This window comes from Schistocerca cancellata, chromosome 10 (assembly GCF_023864275.1).
Source record: "Schistocerca cancellata isolate TAMUIC-IGC-003103 chromosome 10, iqSchCanc2.1, whole genome shotgun sequence".
Lineage (NCBI taxonomy): Eukaryota > Metazoa > Arthropoda > Insecta > Orthoptera > Acrididae > Schistocerca > Schistocerca cancellata.
The window spans coordinates 23,171,524-23,181,785 of NC_064635.1; the positions used below are offsets into that span (position 1 = coordinate 23,171,524).

The 10,262-nt window shown below is 42.8% G+C and overlaps 1 pseudogene; it reads right to left on the minus strand.

Moving 5' to 3' along the window:
• Nucleotides 1-1,168: 1,168 nt before the first annotated feature.
• On the minus strand, nt 1,169-1,285 carry LOC126107174 (5S ribosomal RNA; annotated as a pseudogene).
• Nucleotides 1,286-10,262: the final 8,977 nt, after the last annotated feature.

Genomic DNA, 10,262 nt, shown 5'->3' on the forward strand with positions numbered 1-10,262 from the left:
ATTTTACAGTCTGCCTTTTCAACATGGGGACTGGCACTATTTTTATTCCTATACTCGCTCAAAAGAGGAAAGGCCGTTGGACCTGATGGGATACCAGTTCGATTTTACACAGAGTACGCGAAGGAACTTGCCCCCCCCCCCCCCCCCCCCCGTTCTTGCAGCGGTGTACCGTAGGTCTCTAGAAGAGCGTAGCGTTCCATAAGATTGGAAAAGGGCACAGGTCATCCCCGTTTTCAAGAAGTGACGTCGAACAGATGTGCAGAACTATAGACCTATATCTCTAACGTCGATCAGTTGTAGAATTTTGGAACACGTATTATGTTCGAGTATAATGACTTTTCTGGAGACTAGAAATCTACTCTGCAGGAATCAGCATGGGTTTCGAAAAAGACGATCGTGTGAAACCCAGCTCGCGCTATTCGTCCACGAGATTCAGATGGCCATAGACACGGGTTCCCAGGTAGATGCCGTGGTTCTTGACTTCCACAAGGCGTTCGATACAGTTCCCCACAGTCGTTTAATAAACAAAGTAAGAGCATATGGACTATCAGACCAATTGTGTGATTGGATTGAAGAGTTCCTAGATAACAGAACTCATTTTCAATGGAGAGAAGTCTTCCGAAATAAGAGTGATTTCAGGTGTGCCGCAGGTGAGTGTCGTAGGACAGTTGCTATTCACGTTATATATAAATGACCTTGTGGACAACGTCGTAAGTTCACTGAGGCTCTTTGCGAATGATGCTGTGGTCTGTCGAGAGGTTGTAACACTGGAAAATTGTACTGAAATGCAGGAGGATCTGCAACGAATTGACGCGTGGTGCAGGGAATGGCAATTGAATCTCAATGTAGACAAGTGTAATGTACAGCGAATACATAGAAAGAAAGAACCTTTATCATTTAGCTAGAACATGGCAGGTCAGCAACCGGAAGCAGTTAATTCAATAAATTATCTAGGAGTATGCATTAAAGCACTCCGTCTTCAGGCCACGAGTGGCCTACTGGGACCATCCGAGCACCGTGTCATCCTCAGTGGAGGATGCGGATAGGAGGGGCGTGGGGTGAGCACACCACTCTCCGGTCGTTATGATGGTATCCTTGACGGAAGCCGCTACTATTCGGTAGAGGATCTCCTCAATTGGCATCACGAGGCCGAGTGCACCCCGAAAAATGGCAACAGCGCTAGCGGCCTGGATGGTCACCCATCCAAGTGCCGACCACGCCCGACAGCGCTTAACTTCGGTGATCTCACGGGAACCGGTACATCCACTGCGGCAAGGCCGTTGCCCTGGGAACAGGCATTAGGAGTGATTTAAAATGGAATGACCATATAAAAATAAATGTCAGCAAAGCGGATGCCAGACTGAGATTCATTGGAAGAATCCGAAGGAAATGCAGTCCGAAAACAAAGGAAGTAGGTTACAGTACACTTGTTCTCCCACTGCTTGATACTGCTCACCAGTGGGGGATCCGTACCAGATAGGGTTGATAGAAGAAATGGAGAACATCCAACGAAGAGCAGCGCACTTCGTTACAGGATGATTTAGTAATTGCGGAAGCGTTACGGAGATGATAGATAAACTCCAGTGGAAGACTCTGCAAGAGAGACGCTCAGTAGCTCAGTACGGGGTTTTGTTGAAGTTTCGAGAACATACCTTCACCGAGGAGTCAAGCAGTATATTGCTCCCTCCTACGTATATCTCGCGAAGAGACCATGAGGATAAAATCAGAGAGATTAGAGCCCACACAGAGGCATACCGGCAATCTTTCTTTCCACGAACAATACGAGAATGGAATAGAAGAGAGAACCGATTGAGGTACTCAAGGTACCCTCCGCCACACACCGTCAGATGGCCTGCGGATGTAGATTTAAATGTAGATACTAGTATCATCGATAAAAAGTACAAAATTTGCATCTTGCGAAATTTAAATTAGAAGAAAATTTATATATGACAGAAAAAGATAGGACACAAATCGAACCTTGTGGTACCACCAGGAATGATTGCTCCACATTTCGAGTGAGTTTTTTTTATGTGACTGAAGTGCAACGCAAATACATTAATTTCTGCCATTCAGATAAGATAAAAACCACGAACTTATTGCGCCTTCTGCTAATAATAATTTAATTTTTCGCTAGCGTATCACGGTGCACGCAACAGCGAGTTGAATGGCTCGTATGAGGTGGACGGCTACGGTTGATTGATAATAAAAGAGGAAGAGGGGCCAGGTGAACGTAAGCCCGGCAGTGGCGCCGGTGGCAGCCGCGCGTCCAGAGAGGCTGTTCCCGTCCACTGCATCGTACGGCCGGCTGAGGCTATAAACCACTCCCGTAGCCCCCTGCGATGACTCCCGCAGATATACTGGCCAAGGCACCTGCTGGGCCGTAGCTCATGGACTTGCGACTCCAGAGCTCGTACCTCTGCAGCCGCCATCAGCGCACTGCGCGCAACAGGTCGGTGCAGACACCAACAGGAAGCTGCCCGCCTCACGGGTAAAGCATGTTGTGGTTAAAGCAAAATGACGCGCAAGTGCGGTCAGCCCAGTCTTAAAAATGCTTTCGTTACCCAACTAACAAAAAGCAAGCTCAGTAAACGAGGAACTTACGCCAACAGGAATGCCGGCTGTTGTGGACGAGCGGTTCTAGGGGCTACAGTCCGGAACCACGCGACTGCTACGGTCACAGGTTCGAATCCTGAATCGGACATGGATGTGTGTGATGTCCTTAGGTTAGTTGGGCTAAAGTAGTTCTAAGTTCTAGGGGACTGATGACCACAGATGTTAAGTCCCATAGTGCTCGAAGCCATTTGAACCAACAGGAATTTGAAAACATACTGGTGTCCAAAACTATAGCAACAAACCGTTATTTGCCCGTATTGTGTCTAAGTCACGGTATAATCACACAAAATGTCAACAGAGGTCCGAAGATGGCATTCCTGTCAATGGGCAACCACAAAAACGGTGATGTCATGGCACCTATCAAACGTGGTAGTGCTAGCCGGGTAGTCCCACATCCACAATCCCTGTGCATACTGTCACAGACGGTGCGGTATGGCACAGAGAAGACGCCTGTCAGACCCTCTGCGGTGGAGAGCCAGAGGTAGAATGGAAGCAGGGCAATGGCAAATTAATGTGGCCAGATGGCTAAACGGGCTCCGGAAAGGCTCAAAATCATGAAAAGTTCAATTTTTACTTTTTTGCGTTTTCTGAATCTGCAGACTATTACCTTTTAATAGATATATAATTTATTCAATTCCGAAGACTACAACTGTTTTTAATTTTTTTTTGAAATTCGTTCTATATGGTCGTGACCCACTGTGGCGCTGTTAAACTGCTGTCAAATGGTGTTATTATTAACGTCCGTGTTCATCAGGTACATTTTAGTGATGTGAGATAAAGTATGTGTTGTGGCTAACCTATTTTCAGAGACTCAGCAGCACCTGAACTGTTGAAAAAGTGTATTCACGGAAAAACTCAAAACCCCAATGAAAGTGCAAATAGTGTTACATGAATCCCCATGACTGTATTTGTTGGAATAGAAACACTTCACTTTGGTGTGTATGATGCTGTTGCGACTTTCAATGATGGCTACATTGTAAGGTGCAAGGTATTTAGAAATATGGGAATGAAGATAGGTTCTAACATGGTACGAGCGATGCTTGCTTTAGACAAGGAACGCCTTCGGGCTGCAGACAGGGCTGTAAAGAGTCTAGAAATACAAGCGAGAGTAAACAGGAGGAGGAACAAGAGGAAGCTGGAGGAGGAGTTTGCAGAGGATGAAGATAATCCATCCTATGGACCTGGAATGCACTAAAAAGTTAATCCAATCTTCGTCGCTCGATTCCAAAAACTTTTATTTTCTCATACTAATTACATGTTTTCTAAGGATCTTCCAAACATATTTGTTTAAAACTTTCAGTAAATGTTACACAGTACCTTCTGCATAATTTAACACAGCCTTTTTCCAAAAAACTGTATATTTTTGAATATATAAATAAAAAATTGCAAAAAAAGTTGTGAATTTTCATTACAATTGAAAAACAATCATCTTTAATAACTGAACTAAAATTTTGTAAAATCCCTGTGTTAAGTTGTAGCCCATATTCCAATAAATAATCTGTAAAAAGTTCAACTTCCTACCTCAAATACTTTGTGAGGAAAGATGTAATTTATAAGCGTTATTTTAACATTGCAAGTATACGGCGTTCCGGTGCCCCGTAAGGTGAACCGTTTTGTTGTTCTCAGAAATATCATATGTGCTTTCAGTCAGTAATCAAATTGTTTTATTTCGTTCGCAACAGTTGTTACAGCAAAGACATACAGAGTGTTACAAAAAGGTACGGCCAAACTTTCAGGAAACATTCCTCACACACAAATAAAGAAAAGATGTTATGTGGACATGTGTCCGGAAACGCTTAATTTCCATGTTTAGTTTCGACAGTATGTACTGTACTTCCTCAATTCACCGCCATGATTTCATACGGGATACTCTAGCTGTGCTGCTAGAACATGTGCCTTTACAAGTACGACACAACATGTGGTTCATGCACGATGGAACTCCTGCACATTTCAGTCGAAGTGTTCGACCGCTTCTCAACAGCAGATTCGGTGACCGATGGATTGGTAGAGGCGAACCAATTCCATGGCCTCCATGCTCTCCCGACCTCAACCCTCTTGACTTTCATTTATGGGGGCACTTGAAAGATCTTGTCTACGCAACCCCGGTACCAAATGCAGAGACTCTTCGTGCTCATATTGTAGACGGCTGTGATACAATACGCCATTCTCCAGGGCTGCATCAGCGCATCAGGGATTCCAAGCGACGGAGGATGGGTGCATGTATTCTCGCTAACGGAGGACATTTTGAACATTTCCTGTAACAAGTGTTTGAAGTCACGCTGGTACGTTCTGTTGCTGTGTGTTTCCATTCCATGATTAATGCGATTTGAAGAGAAGAAATAAAATGAGCTCTAACATGGAAAGTAAGCGTTTCCGGTCACATGTCGTAACTTTTTGTAACACCCTGTATACAGGTTGAATCATCTAAAAGCTGCACCGCATATATTGCGGAAATGGAAATGTGCTGTTGGTGTGCTGCTTCCGCAGAACGGATTAATAGTCAGGGGCTGGTATTGTTAGCCACTCAACAGATTGTAATAATAATTAGGAAGTGTATTTTTCGTGCGAACATATACTTTCCAAATGGAACAACGCCTATTGACATTAACAAACTAAAAGTAGGGTAAATTAGAATGTGAGTGGCGTTTGTTGCACGATTCTAGTGCGAGTTGCTTACGAGATAACGTATTTTGAAAATCTCCGACAGCAATACTTGTACAACACCTGCGGTAGCGCACACTAAAGAGGAACGCAAGTGCGTACACCAGTTACGTGGATTCTGACCAGTAACGGGACAACTAACCACTACAGGTTGTGTTCAAAATGACCACGAAAGCGGCAGTACACGCTTCCAGCCTGGTATGCAACGACAGCTGCACACGTGCCAGCATTTCAGCGGAGATGTCCGAGCAGGCTACAGTAATACGTCGTTACATGTCATCGGGTGTAGTTGGTATGTCCTTGTAGTCAGCGTGTTTCAGCTGTCGCCACAGAAAAAAAAGCCTACAGGCTTCTAATCCGGGGAATGGGCCGGCCAAGGTAAAGGTCCTCTGCGTCCGATTCAGAGATTTGGAAACAGTTCATGAAGACATGCTATAGTACTTGGTGCTCTATGGGCTGGACAGTATAGCGATATGTTTACGTAATATGTATACATAAACATACAGTTATAAATGTCCCTGTTCGTAGTCTCTAATTATAACAATATGTTTACTTTTGTGCTGTAACATATAGCTATAATCAGCGGTGGAAACATATTTGCGAACGCCGACCGTGTGCGGCTGTTTCTTGTTGGATCGTCTGACCAGTCGGAAGTTGCATTGCAGAGGAGAGTAAATGCCTGTTCAAAATATAATTATTTTTGGATAGCTCAACATGAATTTACTAAGGGACCGTAGTTTATCATGCATTTACCAGTAGAATATGGCGCGGAGAAAATATTTCGCCGCATGCAACTTCCGTCCGAACTCGACGAAAGAATTCGTGACTGTGAACTCTCTATTTGGCAGAAACATATAGAAAATTAAATAATTTCATGAAGAAGTGAGACATAGATTCTATAGTAAATGAATAGTCCATACACCAGTTCCATTTAACTCTGAATTTATGGCAATTAATAGACGAACTTACACTGCAATGAAGGATTTAACATGGATGCCGTTTTGACTGGCACTTCTCTTAACGAAAACAATTCCTTTGACGTTTTGACATACACGTCGCACAATAAATCTACTGCTAGGCACTTTTAGTATTACACATTTACTTTACACTAGAACAATATTATTTTTAACAATAATAATACGGCGGCAAGACATGCGCGTCCGACACAAGTTACAGGAGACAAGAGAAGAATGAGTAACTGTTCATCGAGAATATCTCGTACCTAAAAAAAAAAAATGTGTAAAAGTGTTCTTCTTCTGTCCGTTTTTCGCGCCGCGGTTTTCAAAGTCAATAACTCACTGCATCTCTGACGGCGCTTCGACAATAAACAAGTTACGTCACAGGTCGTTCACCTTTTACATTCTCGCAACATTATTTGCTAACTGTAGCTGTTGCCGAGCGACTGCTCGATTAGTGAATGATTTAAAATGATAAGGCAGTCACATAATGTTACAACAGCCATCGTGTTGGTTCCACAGGTTCCTCCTACTCTGCAGGGGAACGTCTTGTAGCATCCGTGTGAGAGTGTCTGTTAGCTTGCTGGCACGTTCATTGTTCGGCGTATGAAAAACGGGGCTATGAGTTCTAAGTTGTAGGGGACTTATGACCTAAGATGTTGAGTCCCATAGTGCTCAGAGCCATTTGGTAGAGCACTTGCCCGCGAAAGGCAAAGGTCCCGAGTTCGAGTCTCGGTCCGGAACACAGTTTTAATCTGCCAGGAAGTTTGTTTTTAGCAAATTTGTTAACGGCCTTGCCGCAGTGGATCACCGTGAGATCACCGAAGATAAGCGCTATCGGGCGTGGTCGGCACTTGGATGGGTGACCATTCACGCCGCCATGCGCTGTTGCCATTTTTCGGGGTCCACTCAGCCTCGTGATGGCAATTGAGGAGCTACTCGACCGAATAGTAGCGGCTTCGGTAAAGAATACCACCATAACGACCTGGAGAGCTGTGTGCTGAGTCCACGCCCCTCCTATCCGCATCCTCCACCGAGGATGACACGGCGGTCGGATGGTGCCGGTAGGCCACTCGTGGCCTGGAGACGGAGTGCTGTTTCTTTTTATCAAATTTGGACATATTGATGTTTATAAAAATCAATAATTAGGAAGTGATGCTCAACATTTCGCAAAACGCTTCTTCAGATTCAGGTACCATTTAATGCAATAATACACATATGAAGGAGACCTATATTTCACCAGATATGTGTGACATGTCGGCTGAAATACTAGACCTATTTAATAATGCACATTAAGTATATTAACAAGAATAAAATTATCTTATATTTTAATTTTTATACTCTTATTTCTAACTAAAAATTTTGTTTCTCTATAAGTTGGTTGAACATGCAATAAATTTTAGGTCTAGACGATAGGTATAGACAATAGAAAACTTTAGAAACTTATGGAAACATGCGTACCTAAATCCTGAAAAGCACGGCTTTGGGGAAAATTTAAAAATTAAGGTTTCAGTCATATTAATATGTAGCTCAGAAAATTGTTGAATCGTAGTTTTCCTCCTGCAGCAACCTTTAGTCTTCCTCCTGAGCTTCTTTAAAAGTACTTATTGCCTCATTGGTGAATGTAATTAATCATATTGACGTACGCATACGTCACCAAAAAAAAAACAATAAATTCGGTGTTGGGAAGATAAAAGCATTTTTCATAAATCTCTTTGTAATAACTTACAAGATATTACACTTGGGAAGATAAAAGCATTTTACATAAATGAATCTGTAATTACTTACAAGAAATTATACCTGCCTTGGAGTAGAATTCTACATTTAATTCATCATTATGTGTAAAATTCTAGCGTACTACGATAAAGTTTAATAATCAGTTATTGATTACCAAAGGATCTTCTTTAATAAAGGAAGGGTCCAGATGTCTGATGTAGTTTGCGCGAAAATAAAAGAACAATTAGCTAGTGGGAAGACTTTAGGATCCACTACAAACAGCATCACTGTTAACACAAAAAATTGGAATCATCCATGAAGAACTGATACATACCGGCTGATCAAAACGTCAGTATAAATTTGAAAACTGAATGAATTGCGCAATAATGTAGATAGAGAGGGACAAATTGACACACATGCTTGGAATGACATGGGGTTTTATTAGAACCAAAAAAAAAAAAAAAAAAAAAAAAAAAAAAAACACAAAAGTTCAAAAAATGTCCGACAGATGGCGCTTCATCTGATCAGAATAGCAATAATTAGCACAACGAAGTAAGACAAAGCAAAGATGATGTTCTTTACAGAAAATGATCAATATGTCCACAATCATTCCTAAACAATACCCGTAGTCGAGGAATAATGTTGTGAAATCCACTGTAAAGCATGTCCAGAGTTATGATGAGGCACTGGTGTCGGATGTTGTCTTTCAGCATCCCTAGAGATGTCGGTCGATCATGATACACTTGCGACTTCAGGTAACCCCAAAGCCAATAATCGCACGGACTGAGGTCTGGGGACCTGGGAGGCGAAGCATGACGAAAGTGGCGGCTGAGCACACGATCATCACCAAACGACGCGCGCAAGAGATCTTTCACGCGTCTAGCAATATGGTTTTCCTTTTTTTTTTTTTTTTTGTTCTAATAAAACCCCATGTCATTCCAAGCATGTGTGTCAAATTTTACCTCTCTATCTACATTATTCCGTGGTTTATTAAGTTTTCAAATTTATACTGACTTTTTGATCACCCGGTAGATTCGTGTCAATAGTGCGGACTGGTTTGTTTGTAAAGTAGTTACCTTTGGATTTTATTTTTTCGTATTTGTTTAACGTGTGGCACTGTTAGTATTTATTGCATACTAATGAACATGTTGATTCACAAAAACCTGCAGCAACAAATTTTCAGTAGGAGTTAAACAAACGACTTCGACAAATTGAAAATAAACAGGCGCAAAGATGATCATTTATAGATGCTGGAAACCAACAGAGTTACCAGAGCGATTCTGTCTCAAGTATAATCGCTGGAAGAAAAAAATCCCAGCTGTTATGCGAAAAACTGTTGGGTTTCTATAATTTAAACAAAATGAGGGTGTAACAAAGTGTTGTGAAATTTAGCGTATAGCGGTAATTTTTCATTATAAACGTAGTACGAGGTGCATTCAAGTTCTAAGGCCTCCGATTTTTTTTTCTAATTAACTACTCACCCGAAATCGATGAAACTGGCGTTACTTCTCGACGTAATCGCCCTGCAGACGTACACATTTTTCACAACGCTGACGCCATGATTCCATGGCAGCGGCGAAGAGTCTGTTTTGAGGGAATAGCAGCACGGCTGGGGAATGTGCGCCCACGGAGAATGTCTTTCATTGTTGGAAAAAGCCAAAAGTCACTAGGAGCCAGGTCAGGTGAGTAGGGAGCATGAGGAATCACTTCAAAGTACTTATCACGAAGAAACTGTTGGGTAACGTTAGCTCGATGTGCGGGTGCGTTGTCTTGGTGAAACAGCACACGCGCAGCCCTTCCCGGACGTTTTTGTTGCAGTGCAGGAAGGAATTTGTTCTTCAAAACATTTTCGTAGGATGCACCTGTTACCGTAGTGCCCTTTGGAACGCAATGGGTAAGGATTACGCCCTCGCTGTCCCAGAACATGGACACCATCATTTTTTCAGCACTGGCGGTTACCCGAAATTTTTTTGGTGGCGGTGAATCTGTGTGCTTCCATTGAGCTGACTGGCGCTTTGTTTCTGTATTGAAAAATGGCGTCCACGTCTCATCCATTGTCACAACCGATGAAAAGAAAATCCCATTCGTGCTGTCGTTGCGCGACAACATTGCTCGGCAACATGCCACATGGGCAGGCGTGTGGTCGTCCGTTAGCATTCGTGGCACCCACCTGCATGACACTTTTCGCATTTTCAGGTCGTCATGCATGATTGTGTGCACAGAACCCACAGAAATACCAACTCTGGAGGCGATCTGTTCAACAGTCATTCGGCGATCCCCCAAAACAAAATTCTCTCCACTTTCTCGATCATGTCG